The 27017-nt window shown below is 44.6% G+C and overlaps 1 protein-coding gene across 5 annotated transcripts in view; it reads left to right on the top strand.

Annotated features, from left to right (window-relative positions):
• Nucleotides 1-27017, top strand: part of MBNL3 (muscleblind like splicing regulator 3) — a 143198-nt gene that overhangs the window by 789 nt on the left and 115392 nt on the right. The gene's annotated exons all lie outside the window — the stretch shown is intronic.

Here is a 27017-nt window from a genome sequence, read left to right on the forward strand (position 1 = left end):
CAAACTGTGCGCGTCTACTAAAGTAGCAGTTGTTAAGAGCTGGAAATTTTATTTCTGCTTGTTTGTTTATTTGTGTGTCTGAGGGGTTTTGTTTTTGTGTCAGAACGAGAAAGTTTCACAAATAACATTTCTGAAAAATTACTTACTGTTACTATTTGTTTCGTTTGGAATTTGCTCACCACTGTAAAGTTCCACGTATTTGATTGGGAAAGGGCATTTGCAAACTAGCATTAATAATTATATTATGTATCTTTTAAAAAAAACAAGCAAATGGATGGTTGGATTGACGTTCACATTGTTCTGAACTCTTTACAAGACTAAATTGTGGATAGCTGTGGTCTTTGAAAAACAATTGGCAACATTCTTGATTGGGGGGGGGGGTAATAACAACTGCAGTTTGTAATTTACAATGTTTGGGGCGTAAGTTTCCACTATTTCCTCACTGCTAAAAAGGAAAAAAAGTTCCGCTTCCCCTCCCCCAACAGAGGTCAGCCCCAAACTCCTCTGTTAGATTAGCAACCTTTTCTTCCCTTTTTAAGAAACGCTGGAGATGGACGAATAACTTTTTGGCACATTAAGATGCAGAAAGAAAGAAACACCCCCATACGTTGTAAAGGCTTTTTTTATTCTTTGTGTTTTATCGGGTCTGCGGCCGTATTAAAAATGACTGGTTGGTCGATCGAAAAGAATCCCCAGATCCATTTGTTTCCTTTGATTTTCTCGGAAGTTATCGAGGCGCAGCAAACAAAATAAGAGCCTAAATACTGTATATGGAGGCCGGGATTGATGATGAAGTCGAACCAGCATCTTTTTCTGGGGAGGGTTTTATATCGATAAATAAGCTGGAGCGCGTTGCGCGATTTTTGGTGGCGTCGTCCCCCAACCCTCAACCTCTCGATTTCTGGGTGGTGGAGAAAATTTTGATTGTGTTTCTTCCTTTCTTTTTTAAGCACCTTTAGCGGACTTAGGAAGAAAGGTTGAGGCGGGGGGGAAGAGCAGGCAAAAGCAGCAGTCAGCCACCAACCAACATCCCAAACACATGCGCAATTGCCGGCTCTTGCCACCGCCGCACTGTAGTCTGCCTGGAAACAAAGGGGCTGGAGCGCGCTGGAAGTTGGCGGTGTGGCTCCTTCGCCTTTCTCCCCGCCCTCCGCGTTCCCACGTGCGTGGAGTTCACGGGATCGGCCAAGCGGCCGCTTCGCAGCGCTGCCCCCTACCCCGCACCCCGTGGCAAGAGAAGAGGCGGCGCGCCGTGGTGGGATTGTGCGTGCGTGCGCCCTGCGCCGCAATCCTCGAAGGGAGAGGCCGAAAGAGACCTGCCGCCTCCTTCACTCCCGCGATGACAGCTCCCGCCAGGCCGTCGGGGTGGGGGGGAGAGCTTGGGCACCCACTCCTGGCTGCTGACTCACGGCTGGACGGGAGGAGGTGGGGCAAGGCGGCGCCTGTCATTGGCACCAGAGCGGGGTGGGAGGAAGAAGCAAAGGGGATGGATCTTGCCTGGAGCAGTCTCACTCCCCCATGAAAAATCATGAAGCATAATTCCCAGGTTCGTGGTAGTGGGACGTAATAAAGAGATTGATGGATTGATTTCCTAGGTTCCTCACTTTCTCATATGTATTTCATAGTATTTGTAGATCCTTAGATATAGGAGGCTGAAATATACAGGCAGCATTCCTCTGATTTTGTTAAATGAGGAACTAGTTTGTTCTCCTTTCAGGGTTTTAGTTTCAGGAGGGCTGCCCCCCTCCCTTCTGTTAGACTTCATTTTAGGTCATAATCTCTTGCAAGCCAGCTGGGTTTGAACATCACAGACAGAACTGTCCTGAAGGTTAAAGCAATCGGTAAACCCTGCTTAATTTCTATTAGGAAATAAGAGAAGTTAGTCTGCTTGGGAAGGGGGCCTTTGGTGCTGGGGATCCATCCGTTGATTAACAGATGGTAGTCCCAAGTGGTGACAGAAATTTTCCCTGCACTTGCTCAGAGGCATTCTGGTATAGGGTGATGCCTTCTGATACAGGGCTGAGCCCATGAATTGAAAGCAGTCATTTGTTTGTTTGTTTGTTTGCTTGCTTCATTCATTCATTCATTCATTCATGTGTGCCCCACCCAACAGAACTCTGGATTTCAAAGGCAGCATCATTAAATAGCAGGTCTGTGTCTTGATGGATGACCATAGGGAACCACATACAAGCATCCTTGCGGAATATTAATGTAAAGGGGGGGTGGATTAAAACAAATACAGCCTACTATCCACACACCTATAGGAGCAGATATTTGGGGACGAGGGAAGATCAGTAAGCAGTGGGACCAGAAGGCAAGTGAAATGGAAGAGGTAGCAGTTGCTCTATCACACACCTGGGCACAGCCCTATAGCTGTTCCAGAGGAAAATGGAGTGTTTTACTTTGGGTGGTGCTGCGGGTTAAACCACAGAGCCTAGGGCTTGCTGATCAGAAGGTCGGCGGTTCGAATCCCCGTGACAGGGTGAGCTCCCGTTGCTTGGTCCCAGCTCCTGCCAACCTAGCAGTTCGAAAGTGTGTCAAAGTGCAAGTAGATAAATGGGTAGAGAATTAGCAGAATGAATTCTCTGTAGTTTGAAGCTTTTGAGGATTTTGGGAGCAAGAGTTTAACATAGTTTTAGGAGTTGAGAACATAAAATGCGTCTTTGTAGAAGAGACTCCCCATTTTATCCCATGTCTTGATTTGTTTTGTGCAAAATAAAAAAAATTCCTTCAGTAGAACCTTAAAGACCAACTAAGTTTTTATTTTGGTATGAGCTTTCATGTGCATGCACACTTCATCAGATACCTGTTTTGTGCAGTTAGAGCTGTATAGTCTGAAATCTCTGTATGAGCTTTACTAAACTGTTCCTAACAGAGCAAGCGGACTGTCCTTAGGTAAAAGTATGGGCAAGACTGCGCTGCCCTACAATTCCTGGCACACGGAGGGAACAGAACATAAACTGATAAGATATGAGAACAAAATGCTAGGATAGCACTAAAAAGCATAGCAATAGCACTAAACCCAAGTCAAGAAGAGAACAAAAATATCAACAGAGATCACTGAAAGCAGGCGGTGGCAGACCACTAATACCCAGAGCAATTAGTCAGAAGACAACTAAGAAAGATATAAAAATGGAAAGGATGGGCTGGGCTGGTCAGAAGAGTCAAAGGATCTCTGGGTGCTTTGAGAACGATGACAGAGTGTTGTAACTGTGAGGGGAAAGATTGCAGTAATTGCTGAAACTAATGGAGGTATTTTATACACTCGTGTATATGAGAGGTGATGTTGAGAGCAGTGCTAAGATTGCAGTCTGCCTCTGATTTTTCAGGAGACTGGCCCCCTTGTACGTCTGTAGAGGCCTAACCACTTTTATTCTACTTCAAGCCTGTGCCCATTTGGTGTTCCTTTGGGGAATCCCAACTATGATGAACCTTAGATAAATTTCCCCAGCACCTGCTGGATCAGGCCAATGGCCCATCCAGTCTAGCATCCTGTTCTCACAAGAGCTCTTCCCCATGGTTTTGTTCAATGGGTATTCAGAAGCATTGCTGCTCCAATTGAGGAGAAAGAGCTTAACCATCATGGCTGGTAGCCATTGATGGTCCTCTCAATGACATGTCTGGTCCATCTAGGTTGGCTCCTGTAGGAGTGAGTTTAGTATTCTTTGCTCCAGTCAGAATGCCTGCTTCCTTCCTGGCAGAGTGATGAAACATTTTGAAACAATGGGCAGAATGTGTGGTGCAGGCATCCCCAAACTGCGGCCCTCCAGATGTTTTGGCCTACAACTTCCATGATCCCTAGCTAGCAGGAGCAGTGGTTGGGGAAGATGGGAATTGTAGTCCAAAACATCTGGAGGGCCGAAGTTTGGGGGTGCCTGATTTAGAAAGACATGGTTCAAATGTGAAAATTTGGCTGTGTCTAGAACAGGCATCCCCAAACTGCGGCCCTCCAGATGTTTTGGCCTGCAACTCCCATAATCCCTAGCTAACAGGACCAGTGGTCAGGGATGATGGGAATTGTAGTCCAAAACATCTGGAGGGCCAAAGTTTGGGGATGCCTGGTGTGTTGTGTGCCTGTTCTTTTCTAATGGTAGCAGGAAAGCATTTTTGCATTTTACACTGTTGTGGGATGCGGTATTCCCCTCTCCCAACATCTCTGAATTTCTTACTTTACAGTATATTTTCCCACTGATCTGAGTCACAAGGCCACTTTAGAAATCAGTGTACTAAATCTCAAACACTCACACATTAAACATTGAAAAATAATAAGACACATGTTCAGCTGAAACAAAACAGCCATAATGGCAGGAAGGAAGATGTGCAGGGCAGCGCCAATAAAATCATCTGCAATGCCAAACAGTGAAAACCTGTTTAAAAAGAAAAAACCTCCCCCCACCTGCCAAAAAAAAATTGCCTTGAGCTATCCAGGGTCTCCTTGGAAGTCCCCCTTCCCCAGTGTATATTAACTATTATTTATTATATATATTTAAAATGTATTTAAATTTATTAAATTTAGTACTGTACATGGACACCAGGCGGAGTAGAGTCAAGCACAAGCCACTTGGTCAGTTATCCTCACTGGGGTGTGTTTATGCTAGTACGGTATGTATGTATGTATGTATGTATGTATGTATGTATGTATGTATGTAAACTACAAACCTAGAAATGGTTGCTATCATTTCAACAGAAATACAATCTTTGTGGCTACTTTGTTACAGGTAGGTAGCAGTGCATAGCTGCCAAGTTCTCCCTTTTTTAAAAGGGAAATTCCCTTATGCTGAATAGGCTTCCTCGTGAGAAAAGGGAAAACTTGGCAGCTATGTAGCAGTGTTGGTCTGATGTAGTCGAAACAAAATAAAAAATTCCTTCCAGCAGCACCTTAAAGACCAACTAAGTTTTTATTTAGTATGAGCTTTCGTGTGCATGCACACTTCTTCAGTGTATCTTTGTATCCTTGTATCTGATGAAGTGTGCATGCACACGAAAGCTCATACCAAAATAAAAACTTAGTCGGTCTTTAAGGTGCTGCTGGAAGGAATTTGGCTACTTTGTGTTTTGTTCCTGAATCACCTTCCCTTATCAAGAGGACTTTCTTGTCCCTGGTGTTAGGGAAACCTATCATTTCTGTATCTGGCTCAAGGGGAAATGTTAAGCACCATGGATCATGTTCTCATGACCAGCTGGAGGAGTGTCCACGAGGCGATTCCCTCCTTCCCATCACCCCTGCTCCTACTTGATGAATAAGTTGTGCTGGTGAATCAGGAGCTTCCCACCAGATCACGGGGTGGGGAGGCATATTATCCAAAATGGTTTAAAAGCTAACAAGCCAGCAGGCAGGTGATCTGTGGCTCTCCAGGTGTTGCTGGCATCCAGCTCACTTTGTGACCTCACTTCACTGGTCAAACTGGTTAGTTTGCATGGCATTGTGGGGCAGGGGGTTGTTTGAAAACAGACTAAGCAGAAGATGGGTAGCCACCACATGAACTCAACCACCTAAGCATTATATGGAAGTTGTGGGAAGTTTCTGTTCTGATAAATACAGTATTATTATCATTATTATTATTACGGTACCATTATTATTATCTTTTTCTGTACTGCCCTCCATTTCAGGTGGTTTGCAATAGGAAAACACAAAAATACTTAACCATAATAACAAAAAAAACCCTATCCTCCACTGTATTATTAGTTACCATGGGACGCGGGTGACGCTGTGGTCTAAACCACGGAGCCTAGGGCTTGCCAATCAGAAGGTCGGCAGTTCAAATCCCTGTGACGGGGTGAGCTCCCGTTGCTCGGTCCCAGCTCCTCCCAACCTAGCAGTTCGAAAGTGTGTCAAAGTGCAAGTAGATAAATAGGTAGCGCTGTGGGTTAAACCACTGAGCCTAGGGTTTGCCAATCAGAAGGTCGGCAGTTCAAATCCCCGCAACAGGTGAGCTCCCGTTGCTTGGTCCCAGCTCCTCCCAACCTAGCAGTTTGAAAGCATGTCAAAGTGCAAGTAGATAAATAGAAACTGCTCTGGTGGGAAGGTAAACAGCATTTCCGTGTGCTGCTCTGGTTTGTCAGAAGCAGCTTAGTCATGCTGGCCACATGACCCAGAAGCTGAACGCTGGCTCCCTCGGCCAGTAAAGCAAGATGAGCGCTGCAATCCCAGAGTCGTCCGGGACTGGACCTAACGGTCAGGGGTCCCTTTACCTTTACTACAGTTACCGGTACAACTCAGATGGCTCTCAAAGTTGCACAGGTTTTTGTTTTCTCCTGACCAGCACCGCTGAGATCAGTAATGTGGCTTCCTGAGGGCAGAATTTGTCTGGCGAAGTTTCTGGTTTGGGCTGAGGCATTCAGAGCTCAGCTTGTCTTCTCCTTAAGCTGCCCTTTATTTGCAGTTTCAGGGCTCACGGGTGCCCGTGGGTGCCTTATATCCAGGCAGGCACAGTGTGCATCAGTGTCAGAATTTGGAGCAGCGTCCAAGTGTGTCTCAGGGTGGTCATTGCAGCTGAGTCTTCCTGGCCAAAAGGCGAAGCAGAAAGATGCTGTATCCATCATTTGTGTACAGAAATCAATTTGTGTACAGTCTTGCCCTGTGCAATATCTCTTGCTCATGAGAAGTGCTCTGCTGGGCCAAGGATCTGTCTTGCCCAAAAGCGTTCTGACCCTGGCCGCTGGCCATCCTGATTTTCCTGAGATATTCACAAGCTGAAGGTGAAGATTATTTTACAGGGCTGAAGCCTGATTTTTTTTTTTAAGAGAAGATCCATTTAATACATTAATTGTAAAATCTGTGTGGACAATATAATACATTTAATACATTAATTGAAGTGTAAAATCTGTGTGGACAATATATATGGCACTAGAAGGAGCATGCTTGCTTTATTTCTAGATAATAAACATTCTCCTCATAGTCGCCATTGTCTTTGAAGAGGCATTCTCTTCAAAAACAAATCTTTGAATGTAGGAATGTAGCATGTCAGGTGAAAGGATTTGCATAGGATCCTTCTCCTTGCTCGCTAGTTTTATATGAATGGGGACTTTGGTGTTTTTTTTTTTTGTATTTGCTCCCCACATTGAAAGCAGTATTCTAGAAATAAGGGTATTAAACCATCAGTCTTCAACCGGTGGATCAGGACTCACTGCCAGGTTACATCCTGATTCAAGTTGGGCCACAACTGTAGGAATCTTTGGTTTGGTTTTAAAAAATTGGGTCAAAGGTGGGTCCTGAAGAATGAGGAATACAGTGGTACCTTGGGTTATGAACTTAATTCATTCTGGAGGTCCATTCTTAACCTGAAACTGATCTTAACCTGAAGTACCACTTTAGCTAATGGGGCCTCCAGCTGCTGCCACCGTGTGATTTCTGTTCTCATCCTGAAGCAAAGTTCTTAACCCATGGTACTGGGTTAGCGGAGTCTGTAATCCAGTGTTTGTAACCCGAGGTACCACTGTACTGGGTAAAACCATATACAGTTCCTTGTATCGCTTATGGGTGACCACTTTCATGTTTCTCAGCTGGTTGTCTTTTGGAACTCCTTGTCTTTTAAAAATGACAGCCCAGCCTGTCTTCCTAAGAGAAGTGGGATCTGGCACTCAGTGCTATGCCTCCTGGTGAGTAATATGGTGGCAGGGAGCATCCTCACAAAACTCCCTGTTTGGTTGATGTTCAAGAAACTTAAATGGGGAGGTGCCATAGGTCAGCACAGAGCACCTGCTTGGCATGCAGAAGCTCCAGGTTCATTCCTCTGCAGCATCTCCTGGGACATATACCTGCCTGAAACTCTGGGCAGTTGCTGTCAGTCAGTGTAGACAGACAGTACTGAGCTAGATGGACCAAAGGTCTGACTCGGTAGAGGTCAGCTCCCTAAGTCCCATGTGGATGAAGGTGTTGTCTTCAGTGGCACAGCCGTCAGCACACAAGAAAGCTCTCCTCTTTCATTTCCCCCTTTTATTTTTTGCCATTTAGTTCCAACTCCTCTGGTTGTGTTAAATGTCCTTTTGCCACCAGGCAAAGACTTGTTTTATTCTGTCAGGCCTTTTCACGTCATTGTAGCACATTTTAGAAACCATTAACATGATTGACATTATTTTTTAATATACTTGTTAGTCTCTGCTTTTATAATACAGTAGCTGCCTGCTCTTAAGCCCCGGGGGGGGGTGTTTCTGCTCTTCCTACATTTAACTGTGGTTGGTGTTAGATTTTACACATCATTTTGCGGCATCTGCAGTTCAGTGCTGGATTTGATTATATTATCAGTATTTTGTTTTTTAATCTTTGTTTGGCTTACATTGCCCAGATAAGGCAAGTTATGTGGTAACTTGAGAAATCTAAGTAATCCTCTGTTTTTGTTGTGGGGCTCTCGGCCACAGGGGTTAGAAGCAGCATTGAGCGCTGATTGCTTAATGTGGGAGTAGGAAGAATGTTGGCAGCTTCTGTGTGACCTTAGGGGAGGCACCTGTTCCCTGGCTGCCCTGTCTCCCAGGGTTGGGGGGCAGAAAAAGTGTGGTAGCCACTGCCAATTCATTAAATTGATAAGGAAAATAAATGAGCAAGATTTCCCAGCCAACTTTTTAGAGTAAAGTCTGATTGGGCATCTCCTGTCTTCTCTCTGGTGCAAGCAAGGGGGAAATCACCCATTCCTGGTGTCTTAAGCACTTTGCTCCTCCTTACTTTGAAGCAAAAAATATATTGTTTGGCTATACATATACACAATATATTGATTATTTTTTTCAGGGCAAGGATGCGCAACATGTTTGTTGTTGTTGTTTAGTCGTTTAGTCGTGTCCGCCTCTTCGTGACCCCATGGACCAGAGCACGCCAGGCACTCCTGTCTTCCACTGCCTCCCGCAGTTTGGTCAAACTCATGTTGGTAGCTTCGAGAACACTGTCCAACCATCTCGTCCTCTGTCGTCCCCTTCTCCTTGTGCCCTCCATCTTTCCCAACATCAGGGTCTTTTCCAAGGATTCTTCTCTTCTCATGAGGTGGCCAAAGTATTGGAGCCTCAGCTTCACAATCTGTGCTTCCAGTGAGCGCTCAGGGCTGATTTCCTTCAGAATGGATAGGTTTGATCTTCCTCCAGCACCATACATGTCTCCTCCAACATGTTTGACACATCAGGAATTCTGCCTCAACTTACTCTCATCATGCTTTTAAAAATCAGCCATTTGTTTATTTTATTTTTTTAGAAAAACATGGTTTGGCAGAAACTTCAAGACCTCATTTCCTAGCGAGCCAGCCAAACAAGGTGCAATAAGTGGCAGGTTTGGGTCAGTGGTCAGTGCAAACTCTACTGTGGCTGCCCTGTGATGTGCCAGTACAGTTCGGCGACAAATCACTCATGTTGAGTAGCAACGTGTTCTGCAGTGACACCTAAGTGTTACCTTGCAATAAAGCATCCTTGGCTGCTTGTGTTGAGTCTCTTGGAGAAGCATGTTTGGGGGCTTAACAGGGTTCCCCCCCCCGCCCCGGTTAACCACACATACTTGACTCCTGCAGGGTTTGGCTACTATATTCCAGAGCCCTTTCGGTTTCTAAAATGAGGCCAAGTGTGAGTATGTGTAATCCAATCTGTTGTCCAATGTTGCAGAAGGGCCCGAGCTGTGTCAATAAGATCTCTGTTCAGCTCTGAAAACAGCCTCATGATCGAGGGCCGGCTGGCGGCCTTCCTAAGGCAAGGCGTTCTCTTTCACTCACTCCTTTTTTTAAAAAAAAAAAGGAGAAAGAGTTGGGAGTTTTGGCGCCTAACCAGCCTGCCTTTTGCTGACTGCTGTTTACTGTTCTGTTCTTGGTATGGCAAAAAAGGAGAAACCCACCGCCAACCCTTCCCCAGGGGGCATTTGGAGACAAGTCAGAGCCTTGGGAGGATGGAGTGGGGCAGCGATGGCAACATGAGCCCCAAAGAGGGTGTCTTAAATGGAGATGCAAATCTCTGAACGTCAGCAGTTCTTTTGCAGAGCTAGGAGGTGGCAGATGAGATGGGAGTCCGACATCTTGCCTCCACTTTCTGACCCACATATTCAGGCTGACCTGAAGCAGAAAAGCAAAGCAAAGAAAGGCAATTGCATTATAGAAAACCACTTTATATAAAATATGCAATACGCTGCAGAGCAGATTTTCTGGAAACTGAGGAGCCTGCATGGAGCTTGTATTTGTGTGAACAGCAATTAGGCAAAATGGCAGCTCTGAAACCCTTGTGCAGAATACACATCAGTGCACATCAGTGGCAAGCATGTGCTGCGGGCTTCAGCTTCAGAAAGTGTTGTAGATTTCTGGCAGTGGTCATTCGGTCTGAGTACCAGTTCTCTTTCCCGCTCCCTGGAGTTGCTCTTTCTGTTCCTCTCCGGAGCATATTTGTTCAAGGAAACGCTGTTTTCGCTGCTCTCAGCCTTAACACGAGAAGCCAGGGCTGGCTAATTCCTTTTTACTTCTTGTTCCTACTCTGTTTTAGGGCAGAAGTAGTTGTGTTTTTTCCATGCAACTGATCTGTGAATGTTGTTGTGTTCAGGCGATGCATAAATCTGACTCTCCAGTGTGGTGTAGTGGTTCAGAGCGGTAGACTAGTAATCTGGGGAACCGGATTCGCTTCCCCGCTCCTCCACCTGCAGCTGCTGGGTGACTTTGGACTAGTCACACTTCTCTGAAGTCTCTCAGCCCCACCCACCTCACAGGGTGTCGGTTGTGGGGGGGGAGGGGAAAGGAGATTGTTAGCCGCTTTGAGACTCCTTCAGGTAGGGATAAAGCAGGATATCAAATCCAAACTACTCCTCCTCCTCCTCTTCTTCTTCTTCTTCTTCTTCTTCTTCTTCTTCTTCTTCTTCTTCTTCTTCTTCTTCTTCTTTTCTCTCTCTCTCTCTCTCTCTCTCTCTCTCTCTCTCTCTCTCTCACACACACACACACACACACACACAAATAAATCAGTACAGCATGTTCCTTTCATTTTATTACAGATACCCTTTGACTTGCAGTTGGAAAAGGAAGCCCCCTCTACTTGTAGCAGGAATTTCTCCCCCCCCCTTCCTTAACAAACCCTTGCGTAGAACACAAAACAGAACAATTTGTATCCAGAAGCCTAATAGCGCCACGTGGTGCAGTTCTGGCACAGATATCATGTATACTTTTAGGTTTTATTGGCAAAAAGCTTTGCAAGTGATGTTTGGAACGTTAACTTGGTAAAAGCAGTGTGTTGTGGCATGAGAGGGAGCTAAGTGAGTGGAAGAAAAACCTACAATGTGCATTACTCCTTTACAGCGCCCTCTCACTCTAGAGTAATTTATTTAGGTAATTTATACACTGCCTTTTGCACAAGCTGCAGCAGACAAATATATGAAAATATGTAAAATACCAAAATCCTTTAAAAATACATAACAGAACACTAAAACAGGTTTACAAATAGCAACATACTCCACACTCTTGCAAAAAAATAATGATGATGCATCTTAACTAGCTGCCTAAAACAATGGAGAGCTGGGGCCAGAAACACACATTTTTAAAATAATATTTTTAATTTTTTTGCAGAATCAAAAAATACAAAACAATATAATACAATAATAATACAATAAAATAAGAAGAAGAAAGAAGAAAAACCCAGAATTTTTCAATCTGTACATCAAGCTATATTATACCTTCATTATGCTGTACTTTCCTTTGATAAATCTTTGTAAGCAAGGAAAGAATAAGAAATAGATAGAAAGAAAAAATATAAAAACTAATAATCATAATAATCATAAATATTCACCAACAATAAAAAGAACCCCTACTCACCCTCCACCCTGTGATGACTTCAAGCCTTTTCTCTATTTCGGTTTCTGTATCCTTGTATACCTATTTACATATTACCTTTCATTTTTATTTACTTTGCATGAGCCCTTCACCTGTCTGCTAAGAGATCAGCGTTTTCCACAAATTTTGCCATATATTCAGTAAACATTTTCCAATCTTTATCAATTTTTTGTTCTGATATCCCCTTAATTTCTCCTATTTTCTTCCCATGTTTTGATATCTTATCAATTTAATTTGCCAATCCTCTACGCTCAGAATTAAATCACTTTCCCAGTTTTTAGCGATGAAAAGTCTAGCGGATGTGGTTGCATACATTGTTAAGCATCTGTCTTTTTTCTTTGATTTCTTCATTTAAAATTCCTAGCAGAAAATTTTTGGGATCTTTCTTAAAAGAGTATTTGAATATTTTCTTCATTTCTGTATAGATCTTCTCCCAGAATTTCTTAATTGTTTTGCATTGCCACCAAATATGTATACATGAGCCCATCTCTTCATGGCACCTCCAGCATGTGTTATCACTCCCTTTATATATTTTTGCCAATTTCACCAGGGTCAAATGCCATCTGTATTGCATTTTTAATATATTTTCTTTCAGGTCATAATTTGGTGTAAATTTTATATCTCTTGTCCATAATTTTTCCCACTTCTCTACAGTTATTGCTTTTCCCAAATCTTGTTCCCATCTTATCATGACCTCCTTTGTTCATCTTTTTTATCCCATTCTAATAACAAATAGTATACATTTTAAATATATTTATTCTCCCCTTCTAATAATATTTTATCGAATTTTGAGAAGCTTTTTTTGAATCCTATTACCTTATCTTTTTGAAATCTTTGATTAATTTGGAAGCCAAACATTTAAATACTTTTTAACCTCTATATTCTTTTAATTTAATATTTCCTTGTACTTCTTCCAATAATAATTTGTAAGTTGGCCAATTCTCCTCCAAATTTTTTCTCTTTACCGCTATTATCTCCATCGGTGATATCCATCATGGCATCCTTGGTTCCAATACCTTTATATTTTTTCCAAATCTTAAATAGTGATTTTCTCATGTTGTTGTTGTTGTTAAAACTACTGTGTTCTTTCAATTTTTCCTCCATTGAATACTTGTGCCAACCAAAGGCTAGGCCCACCCCTTCCAGATCTAACACATCCACATTCTTTAATTCCATCCATTCTTTCAGCCACATTAAACCAGCTGTGTCATGATATAATTCTAAATTCGGCAAGTTGAATCCTCCTCTCTCCCTTCTCTCTGTAAGTAATTTGTATTTAATTTGTATTTAATTCTTGGTTTTTTCCTGTTCCAAATGAATTTTGACAGATTCTTGCTTGGCAGGGGGTTGGGATGGATGGCCCTTGTGGTCTCTTCCAACTCTATGATTCTATGAGATCCTTCCTCCATTTTTTAAAACACTTTGCATTGCCTAATATGGGTAAATTTAGGAATAAAAAGAGCATTTTTGGGAGAATACTCAGTTTTATTACTGATATTCTTCCTAATAGAGAGAGTTTTAATTTGGAGCAGTTTGCCATTTTTTTCTGAATTTCTTTCCATGCTCTCTCATAATGGAATCTTTACTTTTTGTTGCATTCCCAAATACTTCATTTTTTTTGTATTCCCAAATACTTCATTTTTTTCTTAATCAGAAACACACATTTATGAAAGGAGATATACATACGAGGAGCCACCACTGAAAAGGCCCTTTCCTGGGCTTCCAAACAACACACCTCATACTGAGGGAGGAGCCAGCAGGAGAGCCTTGTTTGCTCCATTTAGAGCAGGAGGGAAAGGTTTATAGGGAAGAAGTGGTTCCTGCAAATATTTTACTCCCAAAGACTTTTAGGGTTTTAAAAGTAAGCTGCAAGCTCTAAGTGTAAGACAGCCACCTTAAGCAGAGTCAACATGCATAGAAAAACACTGTTAGGTGTCCCAGAGCACAAAATAGAAATTCACACCCAGAGGGGGGGGGATTTGAACAAATAGATCTTAACTCAATGTTAGTGTTACCTCTACACCTTTGCAAAGGGTTGAGTTAAAGGATCCGGCAGATTAGGGGACAGAAGTTAACTTTGCGATGTGAAGTTTGGGGACCTTGGGCTCCCTTAGTGCAGTCTTAAGTTCTGGCTGTGCACCAAGTCCGTCAGCTCCCTGGGGAAAGGGGCATTGTGATTTAGAAATCCATCCCTGCAGAAACAGAGGCTGTAATGAATGAGATCCTGCCTTCTCACCTTGGGCGACAGGGCAGATCAAGTGCTTTGTAAGAAACCCAAGCCCCTGTCCTTGGTTGGAGCAAGCCAGTTTCCGATTCCTCACAGGGCGCTTTGCCTTAAGAGTACTGAGGCATGGTGTGAACTGTTCCTGACATGTGACACGGGGGAGAGGAGTATTAAGCATAACTTCAATAAGCAGCCCTCCAATGTTTTTGTATGTGCAAAGACTTTAAAAAGCAAAAGGGTTATATGTGTGCGAACAGCTGATCTTCCCCTCGCCCCTCCTTAAACCAGTTCCTGTTGAAAAGGAAACGGAAGCGTTCTATCCAAAATAAGTTCATTTCAGAAAAAATGTTTTTCTTTAATTTATTTTATGTGTGCTCCTTCTTGGAGATCAGAACAGAAGGCGTGTGCTCTATTCCCAGAGTGGTTTAAGAATCAGTCCCTATTCCCAGGGAACTCTGGAAATTGTTGCTCTGTGAGGAGGAACGGAGAGGTCTCCTAACAACTCCCAGCACCCCTTTCAAACTACAGCTCCCAGGATTCTTTGGGGGGAAGCCACGACTGTTTAAAGTAGTCTTTTAAATGCATGCTGTGAAGGTGGCCCAAGTCCCAAATGGGTTCTTGGTGAGTGTTAGGAGGCAACCTGCCTCTTTTCACTGCAAATTGAGCAGGAGATACATTTCCCCATGACAAGCTTTTCCTGTTGAATTTCTGCCTGCTTTGCTGCTGTCACATGGACCTTCTGCCTATTGGGAAAAAGGCCATTTACTATCCATTTCATTCATTTGTTTTGATTTCTTACTCACCCTTCACCCATACTATTAGGATGTTTCCCCTACTGAAATCCATTTCCAATTCCAATTCCCTTGTTAGGATAACCCTGCTCAGCACTGTTAGAAGCCTAGGTATATAAGCCAGGTGCCAAACAGCTCCTTAAACCAGGGTTACAGTCACCGAAACGGAATGCCTAGTTGCCATTTTGGAACCAGACAGCTCAAAAGTCGTATTTTTCAACTGTTTGGTTCCTGAAATTCATGCTGATTGCACAGATAAAATAATTCAACAGGATGTACTGCTAGTGTGTGAAAGCAGTCAATATCCAAGGATCCCCAGGCATGCACCTCTAGATGATGGAATCATCAGGCTCTATCCTGGTGCTTGGGCATCTTCACTTGTTCGCAATTGGTTGATAACCAGGTGCCTGCTCAGGTATGCCAAGGTGGGCCAACCTGGCCCAACACCCTCCTTCTCACATGCAGCATTTGGTGTCCAGGGTAGACTGCCTTAAGCCTGGAGACTACATTTAGCTGCTATGACTAGTAGCCACGGCAGTAGCCTCCTGGAACTGACCTAATCTTCCAGATAAAATAAATGCTAATTTTTGTTTAGTCTCAACTTACAGGAGGGTTGGCAACTTCCTTTCTTTTCTAATTTGCCCCTGCTTTGGTCCACTTTCACAGAAGCTCACCTGCGTGGCTCACCCAGCAAAGGCTTTACTGGGTTATTTTCACGGTTGATGTTGATGTTGAAGAAATGTGACAGTCGGAGAGATTCAGGCCAGTGCATGTGCTGTGCCCTTAAGGCAGGGGTCAGCAACCTTTTTCAGCCATGGGCCGGTCTACCATCCCTCAGACCATGTAGTGGGCCGGACAATATTTTGGGGAAAAAATAATGAATGAATTCCTATGCCCCACAAATTACCCAGAGCTGCATTTTAAATTAAAGGACACATTCTGCTCATGTAAAAACACGCCGATTCCTGCATCATCCGTGGGCTGGATTTATAAGGCGATTGGGCCGGAACTGGCCCATGGGCCTTAGGTTGCCCACCCCTGTCTTAAGGTGAAGGTTTAAGCCAGTGTGGTGTAGTGGTTAAGAGTGGTAGACTCGTAATCTGGGGAACCGGGTTTGCGTCTCCGCTCCTCCACATGCAGCTGCTGGGTGACCTTGGGCTAGTCACACTTCTTTGAAGTCTCTCAGCCCCACTCACCTCACAGGGTGTTTGTTGTGGGGGAGGAAGGGAAAGGAGAATCTTAGCCGCTTTGAGACTCCTTCGGGTAGGGATAAAGTGGGATATCAAATCCAAACTCCTCTTCTTTTGGTAAAAGATCAAGGTTAGGTCATTGTCTGCAAATCCAGCCCAAAGGTGTAAAGAGCATGGTAGTCCCCTGGATTTTGCCAAGACGAAGCTGAAATCTGAATGTCTGGGTCAATTCACAGACAAAAGAAATCCTATGGCAGAACTGCTGGCTCTGAGGAATTAGCAGGGTTGTCAAAAATGGATCTGTCTGTCTCTCCCTCTCTTTGCCTATGCGCATTAGAGACCCTTCCAACTCTCATGGGCACCTTCCCAAGGAATGGCTTTTTATAATGACAGTTCCCCTGCTTTCTTCTCAGAGTTATACCATTTGAAAGATCCTACCCAACATCCTACCCACTGTAGCTCAGTGGTAGAGGACTTCTTTTGTATGTAGAAGGGGCCAGATTCAGTCTCCTCCACCTTCAGCTGGGCTGGGGAAATCCTCAGTCCGACAGAGGATCGCAGGATCAGGCCAGAGGAGGCCCACCTGGTCAGCATCCTCTTCTCCCAGTGACCAACCAGGTGCCCCAATGGGGAGCCCACAAGCAGGGCCTGAACACAACAGCCTCTCTCCCCACTTGTGATTCCCACCAAACTGGGGTTCAGAAGCATGTTGCCTTTGGAAGCATAGAGGGAGAACTTGGCCTTGTGGCTGGTAGCCATTGAGGAGCTCATATTGCATGAATTTTCCACCCAAGTAGCTGCTCGTCACTGCCTCCTAGGGGAGCAAGCTCTGTAGTTTAAGCTCAGTGTGCAGAAGTGCTTTCGTCGGTCTGTCCTGGAAATGTCAACATTTAGAAACCCTTGCAGCTGTCTTTTGTGTGTGGTGTGGAGAGCCTGAAGCACATGGAGGAGTGAGAGGCATCCTGATTGCTGGTGCATGTAGATGCCAGGAGAACAGGGCATCTCTATCCAACCCTTTCCCCTTTTGTGGCTGCTGCTTGGATTTTGCTGGCTGAGCTGTGAAGCAGAAAATCCCCTTTTCTTGGCCTTAAAACACACGAGGTGGCGGCAAGTGCCTTAGCCTCGGTCTTCCCCTCTGCCGTATGGGCATAAGAATATTGCCATACTCTTCCTCAGAGGCAGAGAAGCACTTTCATCCTGAGGGCCACATTACTTTCCAGGGACCACGTGCCAGCAGAGAACGAGGCCAAACACAGGGCAATGAATACGGTTGTTACCTTTGTGCAGTAGGCAACTTTCTACACACACACAAGAGCCAACTTCCTGCTCTCCCCACCCTGATAATTATTGTATTACTATTTTGCTCTGTGTGAAAACAGTTTTTAACAACAACATGCTTGCTCCTATCTTTATGCATGCATGCAACTGCCTGATTAGCAATAGGCTCCGAAAGAGATCAACAAATCATCGAAGGTAGATAACATCCGATTACAAATGCAAGCACATCATCTAAGTGAGGCAAGCAGCTAGCTGGAATAGCAAGGGGGAGAAGCCAGCCCCAGCGTCATAACTGGGGCTTTTTAAAGAGGAAAGTTTTGTTTTGTTTTTAATTAGCTTTTTTCCATCTGGGATAGAATCAGCCAGGCAACGCACACCAATGCAAACGTAGTTCCAAGAGGGTGGGTGTTCCCACAAGCCTTTCTAAAGTTGGGGTGACTTACGGAAAAGAGATAATAGAATCTTAGAGTTGGAAGTGTCCCCTGGGGTAATCTAGTCCAACCCCCTGCAATGCAGGAATCTCAGCTAAAGCATCTATGGCAGATGGCCATCCAACCTCTGCTTAAAAACCTCCAATGATGCTTTTTTAAACAAGCAAGCATGAAGGAGAGGTCCAACATGGGTGATTAGCCATGGTGATATTGCTAAATAGCACTTTCTTGGGGGAAAGATGGTTTGGTAGAGCATCTTCCTCGCATAGAGAAGGTCCCGGGTTCAATTCCCAAGGGCATCTCCAGGTGGGGCTGGGAGAGACACTTGCCTGAAACCCGGGAGAGCCATTGCTGCCAGTCAGTGTAGAGCAGTGATGGGCAACCTTTTGAGCTTGGTGTGTCAAAATTCACCAAAAAACCGAGCATAACTCAGGTGGTATGTCACTTTCAGGGGGAAAAACCATAATTTCGCATTATTTATAGTTTAAATAACAAAAATGTATAATATAACTGTATTTAATAAACCAAAAACTAATTATTTAACCAAACCAAACCAAAAAACCCTTATTTATCACAAAGTGCCCAGAGTTGTTGAGCTTTTTGGGGGGAACGGCTGACCAAAGTTTTGGAGGTTTTTTGGGGGGTGCAAAAGTTGCTTTGCTTTTTTGGGGGGGATGTCTCTAAGCTGCTGCACTTGGGGGGGGGGAGAGAACAGAAATAAATGACGAATAATACCTTCGCTGGAACTAACACGCCGTACCAACATAGTCTGCCAAAGCGCCAGAAAAAAACAGCACAGAAAGTTTTAAAAAACCAATCTCTGGCTACCAGCAACAACAACAACAAAAAAGGATCCGGGTTTTAACAGCGGAGAGAAGCTGTAGCGGAGACAAGCTCCAGCAGAGACAAGCTGTAGGAGGAGCGGGAGAACAAATGGGGGAAAACAACAACAACAGCGTGAATTGCCCGATGGGGCGCGTGCCAGCAGTGAGGGTTCTGCGTGTCATGTCTGACACGCGTCTCATAGGTTCGCCATCACTGGTGTAGAGAATGCTGAGCTAGCTAGACCAAGGGTCTGACTCAACATGATGTTCTGCATGCAAACTCCTGGGATCAGGACTGCCTCTGAGAAAAGTAAGTGTGGTGCATCCAGGAAGAAGCCATAGTCGAGCGACAGAGCCTTTTGCCTCAATGTCAAACAAAATGAAATGCCAAGGGCACACAAAACAATAGAGCTGTTTCTGAAAAGTGAAGGCTTTGCCCTACGAATCAGGGGTGGGGAGCTCTGTTGAGCCCAAGGGCGCCATTTCCTTTTAGGCATTTCCCAAGGGCCACGTGTCATTAGCAGGCAGAGCCAGAAACCAAAAGTGGGGTGGGGTAACAAATGTTAATCCAGCGCCAGTGCGGTCATTGAGGTGAAGGATGCAAAATGATGATGATAAAAAAATACTACCTTTGTACAGGTGTACCTACTAAGAAGAGCCATGAAAAAGCAATTGTACCAAAAGGAATTATTGTGAAAATAATAAATATTTATCAGGTGGGGACTCTTAAGGAAGCAGATTCCCCTAAGGCAAAGGGTGCACAAACTGCACCCTTGCTCAGGGCACGATGGTACCAAAGTCCTCCCCTGTGTTAATCTGCTCAGACAGCCGCCTCTCTGTCCCCCATCCAAGCAAGTAAGAGGCATTGTCAGAGTTCAGGGACACATTCCAGCCAGGCAAAATAACTTGAGGAGGGTATAGAGCAGTGGCAGCGAGGGGTGTGTTGCCTGGGGAGACCTCCAAAGGCCAGACAGTGCAGGACGGCTGCATCCATCCTCCCGGCACCAGGTTCCCCTCCCTGCTATAAAGCATTGTCCATACTGATGGTGGTTATTATAAATATAAAAATCACAGCCAACAGAGAGGAAGCTGCCTGCATCTCTCAGGAGAGAATTCCTTGGGGTGGCCACCAAGAAGTCCCCGCTTCTCAGGGAGGCTACCTTAACTTCCCTGGAATTTGGAATCTGGAGCAGAACTGTATCAGAAGGTCTTAAGTGCTGGAGAGTGACTGTTCCCGGAGATTATCAAGACCCAGACTGTCTGATTGCCTTAAATGTCATGAGACCCATTTGAGATCATTTGTGAAATGACAGTGCCCTCTGAGCTCCCTGGGACTTTGGATTTCTGCGCAGATGACTCTTGAAATGCCACGTTGCCTTCTGAAAATTGCATTTCTCTCTCCCTCTCCCCTGAATGCCACATTAATGCAAGCATGGAACAGAGTGAGCACGTCATGCAGCAGAAGGTATTTGGGGGAGAGGGTGTTGCAGGCGGTTGGGGATTCAAACTGGAGAAAACATGTGGGGGAAAATACATGTAATTGCATCTACATGTTAAAACTTGTGCCACCGCGTTTTCCCATACCAAGGTCTGGGTGACCTTGGCAGCTGCACAAGACAGGCATTGTGTAAGAGAGAATTGTGTTTTAGTATACTGGAGAAATTGTTCAGAAACAAATATAATTCTCTATTGGTACCAAGATGTTATCGTCTTGCTCTGTTTCCTTATTTTTATGGCTTGAGACTTGCATTAGACCATGAACGCTGCAGCAGGTAAAGACTCCCACCTCTTAATATGCTGAAATAAATGTCTGTCTGTCTCTCCCTCTCTGTCTTTGGGGTTACAATATCAGAGTTTATTATTTATCAGTCAATCAATCAATCATTACTGTTTGAACTTTTGGCAGTGGGAAATAAGGTGCATGTGTTGTGTTGTGTTGTGTTGTGTGTGTTGTGTCCTGTGTGGAGTGTGGAAATAACAGGTGGCCCTTGCAGTCTCAAGGACTGTGATGTTGCTAACACAGGAGTTTTGGAACTTCATCCTGGAGAACCCTGAAGTTCTTATGATGGCCGGGGAAAACAGACAATCTTCTCTGAAAGGGATCTTTAATAATCTCCCTTCTCTGTGTGCAGCTATGGTAGAGTTTGGGACATAGGTATGGCCTATGGCAACCCCTTAACAAACTGAGTTTTCACCCTTAAAACATTCCTTTCTTCTGCTCCCTCCCCTGTGCTGGTTTTTGATGGCAACTCCTTGGGGCAGAGACCTGGCCACCTTAACTTTGCAAATAAACAGCCAGAACTCTTTCTAGCAGTATGAGCCAGGATTATTATTTTTTGCAGTATGCTGGGGATCTGTGGCCAATTTCCTAGGGTTAATGAGTTAATGTTCCGAGAAAATGTTCTCAGAAACTAGGAAATGTGATAACTGCTTTTCCCAGTACTGTGCAGGGCCCAGCGCTGTTATATGCTGAATACACACCTCTTTACCTTCTAATAATATCTGTGAGACATTTTTTTTGGGGGGGGGGGAGAAGTGGACCCACACACTAGTGACTGTAATTTGTTTTACACTGTTTTTTAAAATACTGTATTTCAAATGGCTGTAACCTGGGGCCTTAGGGTGAAGGGTTGGCAAGAAATCAAATTAATTATAATAATAATATGCAAGCACTAATGATCAGTTTATCACCTGGTCTTTGAAGCGACCTGTGTGGCTCTGGGCTTTGCTGCTGCTGCTGCTCAGCCTGCAACACCTTTTTTCAGACCAGGCACAGCTTTGCTTGATGTCTGGTGTAAGGGCAGGTGGGCCTGGTTGGGCCAAAATTTTATTCCTTCGTTTATTTTTATTTATTAAATAAATAAGATCTGTAGATCTCAGGGTGGTTCACAACATAAAAATGCAAGCTACAGAACCTACCTGTCACTGATTTAAAATTTGATTGTCCCCCACTTGTTTGTTTTGTTTGCTATTAATATTTTTCTGCACGTTTTACTTGTATGCCCCTTAACCTGATGCAAAAAATCAATAATTATAATGCTACTCAAAAGTAATAATTGAGGAGAAAAGATGAAAACACAAAATGCATAATAAAAACCAGAACAAAACAGTAACCCCACAGACCCACCCCTCACAGGTCAAATGAGGACACCTGGAGACCCTGACTCTGGGGAGGTGGATGTTCCTCCACACTTGCTGTCACTCAGAGAGTTTTTAGCAGTGATACTTGGTCCATCTGTTCAATATAGTTTCCAAACTCCCTTCCAACAAGGAATTTCCAGTGTACAGAGAGAGGCTTCCCCAGCCCTATTATTATCCCCCCTTAGTAATGTCATAAGTGTCCTTTCCGAAGAGCTTGGTGAAAAACAAATGTTTAGTTTTCATCTGATAAGGAGAGGTCTGCATTTCAGGGAGGAAGAGATAACAGAATGAGCTGATAGAAAAATGCTATGGTCAGAGAACTACCCCACCCCCCCTTTCTCTTTCTCTCTTTCTCTCTTTCTCTCTTTCTCTCTTTCTTTCTCTCTCTCTCTCTCTCTTTTTCTCTCTTCCCGACTCAGACTGGCCATTTTTCAGAACATTATCCCTGTTTTCTTATTTTCTACAGGGCTCTTTTCTCCCCCAAAGTCTTACATCCTGCAATAAAACTGACAAGGAACCCAACATTCAGTTTGATCAAGCCATCCCTTCAAGGAGCTAGGCAGCTTGGCTTAATTAAGTCTGCTTCGAATCTCTCTTTCCATTTCTTAACACATATACACACACCAGAGAAAACAGGTTTAGTGATATATATGTATATATAATTATTGCTTCCACCAGATAAATGGCTTAATTAAAAAAAGATCCAGAATTAGTAACAATCATACTAAGACCTCCCTCAAGCCAGTGGTGAAATGTGTAGTTTATTTGATCACTCTGCAAGAATACAGCAGAGGGGATTGTTTTGTTTTTGCTAATTTGGCTTCATGTTGTGGTAATATTAGGCACAAGTTCTTGGTAGGCAGCACTGAAGAGAGACATACCAGATAAACATCTGGAAAGGAGAGGGAGCTTCTGGGAAAGGTTTGGTGGATCAGGCCCACCTACAGCTCTGACTGTTTGTGCACTGCTGGGGAAAATGGAGCAGTAGAGTTTGGGCTGGCAGAAAGGTTTGTATGCATCCATTTTTTTTCTATAAGCCAATGGAAAGTAATCAGTATCTTGTTTTATAGATAACTAGCTGGGCAGCCCACACGTTGCTGTGGGTCATCCCTGTGATTCCCCCCACCCTGTCCCGATCCATGACCTATCCCGTCCCCTCCTGCCCCCAACCCACACCCAGGTCAGTCCCCACCTCCATTCGGCAAGTCTGTAAAGGCGAACTTCCATTCGGCTTAGTAGCTGCAGTACCAGTGAAGCCTCCAATAGAGGGCCAAGGTTTTCTAGCTGTAGTACCAGTGTAGCTGCCGCTAGAGGGCACTGTGTTGCAACCTCTTCTGCCTTCTATTTCCCAGCTTCCCCGGCCCTCTGACTTCAGGGTTCCAAACCAGTGGGTTTTACCTGGTTTTCATGGCACAGGTGTGTGGATCTCGGGAAGGTGTCTGGATCTTGGGGCCGGGGCTGTCCATTGGGCCTAAATTTCGTTGGTCGGTCTGGATCTCGGTGGACTGCCTGGATCTCACAGGAGTATGCTCCTATCCCGCCTATTCCTTTGATGTCCACTGGAGGTCGCTACAGTGGAACCTCGGTTTATGAACACCTCGGTTTATGAATTTTCGGTTTATGAATGCCGCGGAGCCATCTGGAACGGATTAATTCACTTTCCATTACTTTCAATGGGAAAGTTCGCTTCAGTTTATGAACTCTTCAGTTTATGAACAGACTTTCGGACCCAATTACACCCATGCTTCGGGTTAAGTACGCTTCAGGTTGAGTACTCCGCGGACCCGTCTGGAACGGATTAATCCACTTTCCATTACTTTCAATGGGAAAGTTCGCTTCAGTTTATGAACGCTTCAGTTTAAGTACTCCACGGACCGTCTGGAACAGATTAATCCACTTTCCATTACTTTCAATGGGAAAGTTCGCTTCAGTTTATGAACGCTTCAGTTTATGAACAGACTTCCGGAACCAATTGTGTTCATAAACCGAGGTACCACTGTATTTATTTTGACACAGAATCAGGTATATACCTGCCATAGGTGTGCCATCTGTCCAATCTTACTTGATAGGAACACTGTGCCATCCGCATGTGACGCTGTGGCCAAATTTGATGGCAATCGGGCAAGTGGTTTCTGAGAAAGGTGGGCTTTAACAAAACACATATAGATAAAGCCGTATACAGCTTGGGCCCAGACAGCCTGAAATAGTGCATCTTCCTTTATGTGTCTTCCCAGGCCCTGCACTCCTCAGGTGAGCACCTTCTCTCAGTCCCATCCGCATCGGAGGTGGGGCTGGGGGTGACCCGAGAGGGAGCCACTTCTGTGACCTCCCCACTTATTGTGGAATTCTCTCCCAAGAGAGATCAGACCGGCTCCCTGTCAGTTATCCTTCTGCCAGCAGGTGAAGAATGGTTCTGGGTGTGTTTTGTTGTACTCTAGCTATTTTTTAACTAGTCGGTTTTTACTACTTTGCATTTTCTAATGACATTTGTAAAATTATTGTGTTGTTGTTGTTTAGTCGTTTAGTCGTGTCCGACTCTTCGTGACCCCATGGACCAGAGCACGCCAGGCACTCCTGTCTTGCACTGCCTCCCGCAGTTTGGTCAAACTCATGTTCGTAGCTTCGAGAACACTGTCCAACCATCTCGTCCTCTGTCGTCCCCTTCTCCTAGTGCCCTCCATCTTTCCCAACATCAGGGTCTTTTCCAAGGATTCTTCTCTTCTCATGAGGTGGCCAAAGTATTGGAGCCTCAGCTTCACGATCTGTCCTTCCAGGGAGCACTCAGGGCTGATTTCCTTAAGAATGGATAGGTTTGATCTTCTTGCAGTCCATGGGACTCTCAAGAGTCTCCTCCAGCACCATAATTCATAAGCATCAATTCTTCGGCGATCAGCCTTCTTTATGGTCCAGCTCTCACTTCCATACATCACTACTGGGAAAACCATAGCTTTAACTATACGGACCTTTGTAGGCGAGGTGATGTCTCTGCTTTTTAAGATGCTGTCTAGGTTTGTCATTGCTTTTCTCCCAAGAAGCAGGCGTCTTTTAATTTCGTGACTGCTGTCACCATCTGCAGTGATCAAGGAGCCCAAGAAGGTAAAATCTCTCACTGCCTCCATTTCTTCCCCTTCTATTTGCCAGGAGGTGATGGGACCAGTGGCCATGATCTTGGTTTTTTTGATGTTGAGCTTCAGACCATATTTTGCGCTCTCCTCTTTCACCCTCATTAAAAGGTTCTTTAATTCCTCCTCGCTTTCTGCCATCAAGGTTGTGTCATCTGCATATCTGAGGTTGTTGATATTTCTTCCGGCAATCTTAATTCCGGCTTGGGATTCATCTAGTCCAGCCTTTCGCATGATGAATTCTGCATATAAGTTAAATAAGCAGGGAGACAATATACAACCTTGTCGTACTCCTTTCCCAATTTTGAACCACTCAGTTGTTCCATATCCAGTTCTAACTGTAGCTTCTTGTCCCACATAGAGATTTCTCAGGAGACAGATGAGGTGATCAGGCACTCCCATTTCTTTAAGAACTTGCCATAGTTTGCTGTGGTCGACACAGTCAAAGGCTTTTGCATAGTCAATGAAGCAGAAGTAGACGTTTTTCTGGAACTCTCTAGCTTTCTCCATAATCCAGCGCATGTTTGCTATTTGGTCTCTGGTTCCTCTGCCCTTTCGAAATCCAGCTTGCACTTCTGGGAGTTCTCGGTCCACATACTGCCTAAGCCTGCCTTGTAGAATTTTAAGCATAACCTTGCTAGCGTGTGAAATGAGCGCAATTATTAAAAATTAATTGTAAAAATTAATTATTGTAAAAATTAATTATTGTAAAAATTAATTGTAAAAAATTAATTATTAAAAATTATTGTAAGCCGCCTTAAATCCATTGAGTAATTGCTGTAGTGATGAGGAACATGCAGGTCTTCCGCTGAACTGTGGTTTCTCCTGCTGCTCGATATCCACAGAGGCTTTCCTAAATCTTTGAACCAGGAGCAGGAAAACAAAGCTTCCTTGTCCGGGGGGGTGGGGTGGCTTTTCATTACAATTCAGGTCATAAACAAATGTTGAAATCATGGAATTTCCTGCAGGATGGAAAATGTTTCTCTGGCTGGCTCTTGCTCACTCTGGAACTGCTGTCTGGGATGGCTTGCTTCCCTGGAGGCTAATTTATCGAGCCTTAAAATGGCCATAATCTCTCTCCGGGTTTTTGTTCTGCTTAGCTGCCATTGTCCAGCAGTTGTTCTCTTCAAGCTCATGAGGTTTTCGGAGCTGAGTTGCCTTCCTCTTGTGGCCAAGTCATCTTCTTAACCTTCTATCACCCCCTCTGTGCTGCACCTCTCTCCTCTTCCCTCCCCCTGAAGACCTCTGTGAGTGCAGGAACTACCAAGAGGGCCCCCTCTGCTGATCTCGCCCCCCAGAGGATCTGCAGGAAGAGAGTCAGTCCTCCAGGTATTCTGGGACTTAGTCGTTTAGGGGAGGGTGTCACCAAACTTACTGCACTTCGGGCCAGTGCCTGAAGCGCCGATCGCGCGGAGGGCGGGGGAGCGTGCGTCCATACGCATGCGCACACGCTATTTATGGCGCACTTCTGGGTTGCAGGAGCACCTGAAATAGCTTGTGCGCATGTGCCCGGGGCCTCCTCTGACGCCGGAAATGATGCTTGTGCATGCGTGCAAGCTATTTCCGGTGCTCCTCCGACCCGGAAGTGGGAAGCCATGCTATATCCGGCCCCCGGGCCGTAGTTTGGGGGTCCCTAGTTTAGGGCTTTAAACACTAATGGGAGCCCCTTGAATTGGGCCTGGAAATGAACTGCCAACCATTGCAGCTGTTTTTAAAGCTGGGTGGTCATAAGAAATCTAAATGGAACCCCAACCTGGCTGTTGCATTTTGGAGAAACTGAAGTTTCCAAGTTTTCTCCAAGGGCAGCCCTGCATGGAGCAAATTGCAGCAATCCAGTCTGGGAGTACATAGGCCAAGTTGAACAGGCCAAGCTAGGGTTGACTCCTTGCCACATTGCCATGCTTTTGGCACCACCTGGCTAGGATGAGATCTTTTTTGGGCACGTCTCAGGCACATTGATCTTTTCATAGGGAGCCAGGTTAAAGAACAAAAGTGTTTTTCAGTTCTCCTGAGCTGACAAAAGGTCTGTCTTAAATTGAGTAAACTTCCCTCAGGGTGGAAAAGTGTATGGGTACGGAATGTTCACAGAGGAAATATTCCAAATGTCTAATCAGCCACACAGAGTGTTTGCTTTAAATATAAAAGTTCTTTTGGTTGGAAACGGGAATGTGTTTTCCTTTGGATGTGGTGTGAGGGGGCGGTTAGCAGGGGGGCGGGGTGGGGGTGGAAGTTGCCACCAGGTATCATG

Source organism: Zootoca vivipara, chromosome Z, assembly GCF_963506605.1.
Source record: "Zootoca vivipara chromosome Z, rZooViv1.1, whole genome shotgun sequence".
In the NCBI taxonomy this organism is placed as follows: Eukaryota; Metazoa; Chordata; class Lepidosauria; order Squamata; family Lacertidae; genus Zootoca; species Zootoca vivipara.